Below are 12,055 nucleotides of genomic sequence, written 5' to 3'. Positions count from 1 at the left end.
ACCGGAGATCCATCTCAATTCTCTAAACTCACTAGCCTAGACGAAGGATATGTCACATTCAAAGACAACAACAAGGGTAAAATCATTGGCAAAGAAACTATAGGTAACACATCTAACTTTTTTATTGAGGATGTGCTATTAGTTGATAGATTAAAGCATAACCTTTTGAGCATTAGTCAATTGTGTGATAAAGGATATATTGTTAGATTTGAATCTAATACTTGTATTATAGAAAAACCACATAAAAACACATATATGATTACTCTAAAATAAAATAATATATACACTATTAATATTAATGATCTTTGTAATGAAATATGTTTTTCGATTTTAAATAATGATGCTTGGCTTTGGCATAGGAGATTAGGTCATTCTAGCATGAAACCAATCCCTCAAATTTCATCAAAAGAACTTGTAAGAAGAATTCCTCATATCAAGTTCATCAAAGATAATGCGTGTGATGCATGTTAACTAAGAAAATAAATAAAAGATAGCTTCAAACCTAAGAAACAAATAAGCACCTCTAGACCTTTGCAATTGATCTATATGGATTTGTTCGGACAAATTACTACATCAAGCCTAGGAGGTAGCAAATACGCATTTGTTGACGTGGATGATTATAGTAGATATACATTGACTTATTTTTGGCACACAAAAGTGAATGCTTTAGGTATTTCTCTAAGTTCTATAAACTTATTCAAAATGAAAAGAGTTTTATGATTTTGTCAATTCGAAGTGATCACGGTGGTGAATTTCAAAACCGTGATTTTCAAGAATTTTGTGAATCTAATGGATACAACCACAACTTCTCTACTCCAAGAAATCCTCAATAAAATGGAGTAGTAGAAAGAAAGAATAGAAACTTACAAGAAATGACAAGAACCATGTTAAACGAATAAAGCCTACCCAAATATTTTTGGGCCAAAGCCGTAAATATGACATGCTATGTTATAAATAGGGTTCTAGTAAGACCACTACTTTCCGAGACTCCTTATGAGTTGTGGAACAACAAAAAACCCAACGTTTCATACTTTAAAGTTTTTGGATGTAAATGTTTTATTTTGAATGAAAAAGATGCCTTAGGTAAATTTGATGTAAAATCCGATGAATGATTTTTTCTTGGCTATTCCTTTGTTTCTAAAGCATTTCATATCTTTAACAAAAGAACTTTGATTATAGAAGAATACATTCATGTTGTTTTTAATGAAATTTTCGAAGTTAAGAAAAATGAACTTGATGATGATATTGATTTTGATGCTTTGAATTTAAATGAAACCCCTTCTCCAAATAGCAATTTGGATGTATCTTCTTTCGAACCTTCTTTACCAAAGGAATGGAAGTATGTAGATGCTCATCCTAAGGAGATAATTATAAGAAAAACATTGAAAGGGGTTCAAACTTGTTCATCTCTTAAAAACTTTTGTGCCAACGCTACTTTTCTCTCCCAAATTGAACCTAAATGCATTGACGAGACCATGAAAGATGATTCAGGGGTCATTGCAATGCAAGAAGAGTTAAATAAATTTGAGAGAAATGAGGTGTGGAAGCTTGTTCCTAGACCAAATGACCATTTAGTTATTCGTACTAAATGGGTCTTTAGAAACAAGCAAGATGAATTTGGTATCGTGGTTTGAAACAAGGTTAGATTAGTAGCCAAAGGTTTCAACCAAAAAGATGGTATCGATTATGAAGAGACCTTCGCTAATGTGGCTCAATTAGAAGTCATAAGGATGCTCCTTGTCTATGCCAGTAGTAATAATTTTAAGTTGCTTCAAATGGATGTTAAAAGTGCTTTCCTTAATGGCTTTATTTCCGAAGAAGTTTATGTTGAATAACCTCCTGAATTTGAGAATGATAGTCTCCCTACTCATGTGTTTAAATTGACTAAAGCTCTCTATGGTTTAAAACAAGCCCCAAGGGCTTGGTATGAGAGACTTAGTTCATTTCTTATTGAAAATAATTTCCCTAAAGGCAAGGTCGATACAACATTGTTTATCAAAAATTTTGGAAATAAATTTTTTATTGTTCAAATTTATGTTGATGATATTATTTTTGGTTCCACGAATGAATCTCTTTGTAAATCATTTGCTAAAAGTATGAATCTTGAATTTGAAATGAGTTTAATGAGAGAATTAACATTCTTTTTAGGATTACAAATCAAACAACTAAGTAATGACATCTTTCTTAGTCAAACAAAATATGTTTTAGATTTGCTAAAAAGGTTTAATATGGATAGCTTAAAAGCTATCAATACTCCCATGAATACCGTCACTAAGTTAGACATTGATGAAAGTGGAGAAATCTTTGATCAAAAAGCTTATAGGGGTATGATAGGAAATCTACTATACCTCACCGCAACTAGACCGAATATCATATTTAGTGTAGGTCTTTGTACTAGGTTTCAATCTGATCCTAAGATATCTCTTCTTAAAGCAGTTAAGAGAATTCTTTGATATCTTAATGGTACCACTAATCTAGGATTATGGTATCCAAAATCTGAGAACTTTGAACTAATTGCATATGCTGATGCGGATTTTGCTGGATGTAGATTAGATAGAAAAAGCACATCCGGAACATTTCAATTTTTAGGACACACACTTATTTCTGTTAGGATCAAGAGCACTAAGAGGGGGGGGGTGAATTAGTGCAGCGGAAATCTTATAATAATTTAAAAACCAAAAGCTGCGTTCGTTCAAAAACTATTATGATGCAAAAGCAAATTCTCAGTTTGTATCTAAGTGCAGTTTGCGTCTAAGCGCAGATTGCGTTTAAGCGCAGTTTTGCGTCTAAGCGCAGTTTTGCGTCTAAACTCAGATTTACGTCTAAATGCAGATTTACGTCTAAACGCAGATTTACGTCTAAACGCAGTTTTACGTCTAAACGTAGTTTTACGTCTAAACGCATATTTACGTCTAAACGCAGTTTTACGTCTAAACGCAGTTTTACGTCTAAACGCAGATTTACGTCTAAACGCAGTTTTACGTCTAGACGCAGATTTACGTCTAAACTTTGAAACTCGTTTGTATACTCGCAGAAGGCAGGATGCAGTTGAAATCAAGACGTAAACGTGAACTGAAATCTGATGATTGAGCGAGGAAAGCCGATTTACGTCTGAATGCAGTTTTACGTCTAAATGTTGAAACTCGTTCGTAAAATCGTAGAGGACAGATTGCAGTTATTAATAGGATTAAAATGTAAGCGTAAACTGCAAGGAAGCTCGTTCGTAAAAGCGCGGAAAACAGTTCTGCAGAATCAAACGTAAACGTAAACTGTAATGTATGAAAATACGAATTTACGTCTGAATGCAGATTTGGAAGAACAGCACTTAGAACTTGTTCGTGAAAGCGCAGAGAGCAGTAGTGATGAGGGAGGTTTGCAGTAATGATAAAGTGCTCGAAAATAAACGCAAACCAGAGATTTAGAGTGGTTCGGTCAGCCTTGACCTACTCTACTTTTGGCTTCCTCCACCGATGAGGTTGCCGACATCAACTAGGTGCCTTCCTTCAATGGGCGAAGGCCAAACTTCCCTCTTACAATTTCTCTCCTTTTGACAGGCTTAGGAGACAACCTTTACAGACCTTTCTCTCCTCACTTTACAATTGAAAACTTGAAGAACAGAAGGAGGAGACTTAAAGGCTTTACAACACTTTGAGCTCTTAGAATCACAGAAAAGATCAAGATTTCGGTATAGGTCTGTATCTTTTCAGTGCTGAATGGGTGGGGTATTTATAGGCCCCAACCCAATTCAAAATTCGAGCTCAAAACGATCAAATCGATCAAATCCCAGAATTCTGGGATCAGGCGGTTGCACCTCTCGACTGGAGAGGTGGCACCGCCCCGATTGCTTCTCTCTGCCAGAGCTCGAAGACTGAGCTCGATGGTTGCATCACCTGGCAGAGCTCGAAGACTGAGCTTGGTGGTTGCATCACCTGGCAAAGCTCGAAATCTGAGCTCGGTGGTTGCATCACCTGGCAGAGCTCGAAACTGAGCTCAGGCTGATGCACCTCTCTGCCAGAGCTCGAAGACTGAGCTTGGTGAATGCATCACCTGGCAGAGCTCGAGACTGAGCTCAGGCTGATGCACCTATCTGCCAGAGCTCGAAGACTGAGCTTGGTGGTTGCATCGCCTGGCAGAGCTCGGAACTTGAGCTCTGGCGGTGCAACCTCTTGGCTGGGGCGGTTGCACCTCCCAGCCTCGCAGCTCTGGCGGTTGCACCTCCTGGCTGGGGCGGTTGCACCTCCCAACCCCACAGCCCAGGCGGTTGCACCTCCTGGCTGGGGCGGTTGCACCTCCCAACCCCACAGCCCAGGCGGTTGCACCTCCTGGCTGGGGCGGTTGCACCTCCTGGTGCAATCAGGGTCCGAATGGTTCACTCCATTCGGCCCACTTTGAATCTTTTCAGGGGCCCAATTGCCCCAAGATTAAGCTAATGGGATCACCTCCCATTTTCATGCTTAATCATCATGCTAACTACGATTAATTCTAAGACAACTTCTGCAGCTTTGCTCCGATGCGTCAATCGCTTCTTCCGGCGAGTTTCCTGCCAACTTCCGTCGATCAACCGATAACCCTCGGTGATCCTTCTGCGGACATCCGGCATACTCCTGGACTTTGCGACGATCCACTTGGCGAGTTCCGACGAGCTTCGCTTGGCAAGCTTCTGGACTTCTCGGATCTGTTCTCTCTGAACCTCCGACAACCGTCCGAACTTCCGTCGAACTCTCGAACTCCCAACGTGATCATGATCTTGACTCCGGCGCAACTCCTGCTGCTTGTCTTACTCTCATCGTAGTTAATCCTGCACACTTATCTCAACACATAGATTAGATAACAAATGACAATTGACTTCATCATCAAAATCCGAGATTCAACAATCTCCCCCTTTTTGATGATGACAATCAATTGATAAAGGAGTTGTCCTTAACTCCCCCTATCTATATGCCATAGTTGAGATAAGTCAACCTTGAATTCAAGACCTAAGAATTCAAGTGACGTATTGATAAGTTAGATCAGTTAAACTTATCAATGCTCCCATCATGATGCCCATCATGATGTATCTCTTCAAGAATGATGTCAAGGCATGACATACATCATCAAGTTTGTATGATTGTGTTTGTAACCATTCATCATGTAATCATATAAAGCTACGAAGGACTTTTTACATGATGCTCACATTTGAGATTTTCTAGTAAGTTTGCATTTTCTTCACAATATCAAATCAAGATATGATGCAAACTATAGTACATGTTCACATATCTCTTGGTGATGCAAGGATGGCATAACATTGTTTATGGCATCACTCAAGTATTTGCAACTATGACATAGATATGATTATGGCAGTTCAGCTATGACATAGTGTTTATCAATTCATATTTTTCTCCCCCTTTGTCATCAACAAAAAGCATGATAGCATTATCAAGCATATAAAGGAAGTCATGACACATATATCTCTTTATTGTTTTTGCTTGACGAAGGAAAGTCATTTTCCAAAGAGTTTTCATAAGAGTGTACGGGAACATCCCATTTTTAGCATACAACCCGAAAAATGAACTTCTTACATGCATTTGGTTAAAAATATTTGTCACATAATTTGCAACATGTTATTTGATCAAGCGTTGTCAAGGCATGTAATAGTAATAAAATTTGAAAAATAATTTTAAGTATTCGGACACATCAACATTCCTAATTCTCTTCTTATGTAATCAAATTGTTCTTCACATAGGGGTTTTGTGAAGATATCAGCTAGTTGATGTTTGGTATCAATAAACTCTATGGTTACATCATGATTAGTGACATGATCTCGTATAAAGTGATGTCTAATATCAATGTGTTTTGTTCTTGAGTGTTGTATAGGATTTTTAGTTAAGCATATTGCACTCGTGTTATCACATTTAATGAGAATATCTTTAAGATTCACTTTGTAATCTTCTAAAGTGTTTTTCATCCATACAACTTGTGCACAGCATGCACTTGCTGCAATGTATTCAGCTTCGGTTGTTGATAGGGCAACCGAGTTTTGTTTCTTAGATGACCAGGATACAAGGGCATGTCCTAAAAATTGACATGATCCTGATGTGCTTTTTCTGTCTAGTTTACAGCCAGCGAAGTCCGCATCAGCATAGGCTGTTAATTCAAAATTTTCTGATTTTGGGTACCATAATCCTAGATTGGTAGTTCCATTAAGATATCTGAGTATTCTTTTGACTGCTTTGAGATGAGATATCTTAGGGTCTGATTGAAATCTAGCACAAAGTCCTACACTGAACATGATGTCTGGTCTGGTGGCAGTGAGGTAAAGTAAACTTCCTATCATACCCCTATAGGTTTTTTGATCGAAGCTTTCTCCATTCTCATCAATTTCTAACTTAGTGGAGGTGCTCATAGGGGTGTCAATGGCTTTTGAATTATTCATTTTGAACTTCTTTAGCAAACTCACAGCATATTTGTTTTGACTAATAAAGATGTCATTGCTTAGTTGTTTTATTTATAGGCCTAAGAAGAATGTTAACTCTCCCATTAGACTCATTTCGAATTCATGACTCATAGTTTTCGCAAAGGATTCACAAAGAGATTCATTTGTAGAACCAAAGATAATATCATCAACATAAATCTGAACAATGAGAAAATCATTTTCAACATTCTTGATAAACAATGTAGTATCAACCTTGCCTTTTATGAAATTATTTTCAATGAGAAAAGAGCTAAGTCTCTCATACCAAGCCCTTGGGGCTTGTTTTAAACCATAGAGAGCTTTAGTTAATCTAAACACATGATTAGGGTAGCCATTATTTTCAAATCCAGGAGGTTGTTCAACATAAACTTCTTCGGAAATGAAACCATTTAGAAAAGCGCTTTTAACATCCATTTGAAATAACTTAAAATTATTGCAACTAGCGTAGGCAAGGAGCATCCTTATGGCTTCCAATCGAGCCACAGGTGCGAAGGTTTCTTCGTAATCGATACCTTCTTCTTGGTTGAAACCTTTGGCCACTAATCTAGCCTTGTTTCTAACCACGATACCATTTTCATCTTGCTTGTTTCTAAAGACCCATTTAGTACCAATTACTAAATGGTCATTTGGCCTAGGAACAAGCGTCCACACCTCATTTCTCTCAAATTGATTTAATTCATCTTGCATTGCGATAATCCATGAATCATCTTTCATGGCTTCATCAACACATTTGGGTTCAATTTGGGAGAGAAAAGCGGCGTTGGCACAAAAGTTTTTAAAAGAAGATCGTGTTTGAACCCCCTTTGATGTGTCTCCTAGGATTAGCTCCTTAGGATGAGCATCTATATACTTCCAATCCTTGGGTAAGGATGTTTTGGAAGTGGATGCAACCAAGTTGCTAGTTGGAGACGGGGTTTCGTTTAAATTCAAGGAATCAAAATTAATATCATCATCAAGATCATTTTTCTTAATTTCTGAAATCTCATTGAAAACAACATGGATGGATTCTTCAATAATTAAGGTTCTTTTATTGAAGATGCGAAAAGCTTTAGAAACTGAAGAATAACCAAGAAAGATTCCTTCATCAGATTTAGCATCGAATTTTCCTAAGTTATCCTTTTCATTCAAGATAAAACATTTACACCCAAAGACTTTAAAATATGAGACATTGGGTTTTTTGTTATTCCATAACTCATAAGGAGTTTTGGTGAGTAAGGGTCTTACTAGGACTCTATTTAAAATATAACATGCAGTGTTTACAGCTTCGGCCCAAAAATATTTGGGTAGGCTATGTTCATTCAACATGGTTCTTGCCATTTCTTGCAAATTTCGATTTTTTCTTTCTACTACCCCATTTTGTTGAGGATTTCTTGGAGTAGAGAAGTTATGGTTGTATCCGTTGAGTTCACAGAATTCTTGGAAGTCATGGTTTTGAAATTCTCCACCGTGATCACTTCTAATTGACGAAATCATAGATTCCTTCTCATTTTGAACAAGTTTACAAAACTTGGTAAAATGTCTAAAGCATTCATTTTTTTGTTTTAAGAAGTAGGTCCATGTATATCTGCTGTAGTCATCAATAATGACAAAGGCGTATTTGCTACCTCCTAGACTCGATGTAGAGATTGGTCCGAACAAGTCCATATGGATCAATTGTAAGGGCCTAGAGGTGCTTATTTGATTCTTAGCTTTGAAGCTACCCCTAATTTGCTTACCTAATTGGCAAGCATCACATACATTATCTTTGATGAACTTGATATGAGGAATTCCTCTTACAAGTTCTCTAGATGATACTTGATTGATTAGTTTCATGCTAGCATGACCTAATCTTCTATGCCATAGCCAAGCATCCTCATTCATAACGGCAAAGCACATTTCATCACATAAGTCATTGATGTCAATAGTGTATAAGTTGTTTTGTTTTAATGCAATCATAGATACATTTTTGTGTGGTTTTTCAATGATGCAGGCATTAGATTCAAATCTTATAATATATCCTTTATCACATAGTTGACTAATGCTCAAGAGGTTATGTTTTAAACCATCAACTAGTAAAACATCTTCAATAGAGAGGTTGGATTTGTTACCTATGGTTCCTTTGCCAATGATTTTACCCTTGTTGTTGTCTCCGAAGGTGACATATCCTTCGTCTATGCTAGAGAGCTTAGAGAATTGAGATGGATCTCCGGTCATATGCCTTGAGCATCCACTATCAAGGTACCATTTCTTGCTCCTAGCTTGCGATTGTTTAGTTTTCTACAAGAAAGGATGACGTTTAGGTACCCATTTGCTTTTGGGTGCCTCATAAATAGATCTACATTTTCTATCATGTTGCATAGAGTTTATCATGGTTCCTTTAGGAACCCAAATCAATTTGTTTGGACTTATTTTCTTGAATGGACAACAATGTGTCTTGTGTCCAGATTTGCAACAAAAGTTGCACTTGGTTTGGTGTTGAACGTGTAAGATGGGGCCTTTTACAAAGGTAGTTGGATTTCGGTGAGGACTCCTCACAAATCCAATCCCACTTCTTTTGGGAGCATGACCCTTGTTTGTAAGGATCATGTTTAATGACTTGCTACCAACCTCGAATTTCTTCAAGGTGTCCTTAAGTAGCAAGTTTTCTTTTTGTATAGTTTCTAAATCATGACATTTGATACATGACTTTAAACTATCATGATGTTCGACTTTTAATTTATCAAACTCACAAGTAAGATTATCATGTACCTTTTTTAGCAACTTGTATTTTCTATTTATAACTTTGCATTCATCAAATAAATCATGGAAGGCATTTAGTAATTCATCGAAAGATAAATCAGCATCTAATAAATCCGTTACCTCCTCTTCGATGGCCATAAAGGCGTAATGAGCAACTTGCTCGGTGTTGGACTCCTCTTCCTCAGATGCGCTCGAATCATTCCATGTTGCTTGGAGCGCCTTCTTCTTTGTTGTTCTTTTCTTGACTTGGGGACAATCACTTTTGTAGTGTCCCGGCTTTTTACATTCGTAGCAGATCACTTGGTCCTTCTTTGATTCAAGTTTATTTTTCACATCGTTTTTAAACTTGTTTCTTTTGAAGAATTTCTTAAACTTTCTTGTCAAAAGTGCCAAGTCATCGTCACAATCCTCATCACTTGAGTTTTCTCTCAAGTGGCATTCAGAAGTTTTAAGTGCCATATCCTTCCTGTTCTTTGGAAGGATGTCTTCTTGCTCTTCATGAGCTTTGCAGGTCATTTCGTAGGTCATTAATGACCCGATTAGTTCTTCAAGAGGGAAATTTCGCAGATCTTTTGCCTCTTGAATGGCGGTGACTTTAGGATCCCAACTCTTAGGAAGGGATCTTAGTATCTTATTAACAAGCTCAAAATCCGAAAAGCTCTTTCCGAGTCCTTTTAGACCGTTGACGACATCCGTGAAACGGGTAAACATGTCGCCAATGGTTTCACTCGGTTTCATTCGGAAAAGTTCAAAAGAATGCAGCAACAGATTGATTTTTGACTCTTTCACTCTACTTGTGCCCTCGTGGGTCACTTCAAGTGTGTGCCAAATATCAAAAGCAGTTTCGCAAGTTGAAACACGATTAAACTCGTTTTTATCAAGTGCGCAAAATAAGGCATTCATAGCCTTTGCATTAAGAGCGAAAGCCTTCTTCTCCAAATCGTTCCAATCGATCATTGGAAGAGAAGATTTTGAAAATCCATTTTCAACAAGGTTCCACAGTTCAAAATCCATAGAAATAAGAAAGATCCTCATTCGGGTCTTCCAGTAAGTGTAGTCCGTTCCACTGAACATGGGTGGACGTGTAATCGAATGCCCCTCTTGGTTTCCGGCGTATGCCATCTCTCTTGGGTTTTAATCCTTTAGAGAGTTAACCTTGCTCTGATACCAATTGTTAGGATCAAGAGCACTAAGAGGGGGGGGGTGAATTAGTGCAGCGGAAATCTTATAATAATTTAAAAACCAAAAGCTGCGTTCGTTCAAAAACTATTATGATGCAAAAGCAAATTCTCAGTTTGTATCTAAGTGCAGTTTGCGTCTAAGCGCAGATTGCGTTTAAGCGCAGTTTTGCGTCTAAGCGCAGTTTTGCGTCTAAGCGCAGTTTTGCGTCTAAACTCAGATTTACGTCTAAATGCAGATTTACGTCTAAATGCAGATTTACGTCTAAACGCAGTTTTACGTCTAAACGTAGTTTTACGTCTAAACGCAGATTTACGTCTAAACGCAGTTTTACGTCTAAACGCAGTTTTACGTCTAAACGCAGATTTACGTCTAAACGCAGTTTTACGTCTAGACGCAGATTTACGTCTAAACTTTGAAACTCGTTTGTATACTCGCAGAAGGCAGTATGCAGTTGAAATCAAGACGTAAACGTGAACTGAAATCTGATGATTGAGCGAGGAAAGCCGATTTACGTCTGAATGCAGTTTTACGTCTAAATGTTGAAACTCGTTCGTAAAATCGTAGAGGACAGATTGCAGTTATTAATAGGATTAAAATGTAAGCGTAAACTGCAAGGAAGCTCGTTCGTAAAAGCGCGGAAAACAGTTCTGCAGAATCAAACGTAAACGTAAACTGTAATGTATGAAAATACGAATTTACGTCTGAATGCAGATTTGGAAGAACAGCACTTAGAACTTGTTCGTGAAAGCGCAGAGAGCAGTAGTGATGAGGGAGGTTTGCAGTAATGATAAAGTGCTCGAAAATAAACGCAAACCAGAGATTTAGAGTGGTTCGGTCAGCCTTGACCTACTCTACTTTTGGCTTCCTCCACCGATGAGGTTGCCGACATCAACTAGGTGCCTTCCTTCAATGGGCGAAGGCCAAACTTCCCTCTTACAATTTCTCTCCTTTTGACAGGCTTAGGAGACAACCTTTACAGACCTTTCTCTCCTCACTTTACAATTGAAAACTTGAAGAACAGAAGGAGGAGACTTAAAGGCTTTACAACACTTTGAGCTCTTAGAATCACAGAAAAGATCAAGATTTCGGTATAGGTCTGTATCTTTTCAGTGCTGAATGGGTGGGGTATTTATAGGCCCCAACCCAATTCAAAATTCGAGCTCAAAACGATCAAATCGATCAAATCCCAGAATTCTGGGATCAGGCGGTTGCACCTCTCGACTGGAGAGGTGGCACCGCCCCGATTGCTTCTCTCTGCCAGAGCTCGAAGACTGAGCTCGATGGTTGCATCACCTGGCAGAGCTCGAAGACTGAGCTTGGTGGTTGCATCACCTGGCAAAGCTCGAAATCTGAGCTCGGTGGTTGCATCACCTGGCAGAGCTCGAAACTGAGCTCAGGCTGATGCACCTCTCTGCCAGAGCTCGAAGACTGAGCTTGGTGAATGCATCACCTGGCAGAGCTCGAGACTGAGCTCAGGCTGATGCACCTATCTGCCAGAGCTCGAAGACTGAGCTTGGTGGTTGCATCGCCTGGCAGAGCTCGGAACTTGAGCTCTGGCGGTGCAACCTCTTGGCTGGGGCGGTTGCACCTCCCAGCCTCGCAGCCCTGGCGGTTGCACCTCCTGGCTGGGGCGGTTGCACCTCCCAACCCCACAGCCCAGGCGGTTGCACCTCCTGGCTGGGGCGGTTGCACCTCCTGGTGCAA

This window comes from Musa acuminata, chromosome BXJ1-5 (assembly GCF_036884655.1).
Source record: "Musa acuminata AAA Group cultivar baxijiao chromosome BXJ1-5, Cavendish_Baxijiao_AAA, whole genome shotgun sequence".
In the NCBI taxonomy this organism is placed as follows: Eukaryota; Viridiplantae; Streptophyta; class Magnoliopsida; order Zingiberales; family Musaceae; genus Musa; species Musa acuminata.
The sequence above is the reverse complement of the archived record's forward strand: the minus strand, read 5'-3'. Positions refer to the sequence as shown.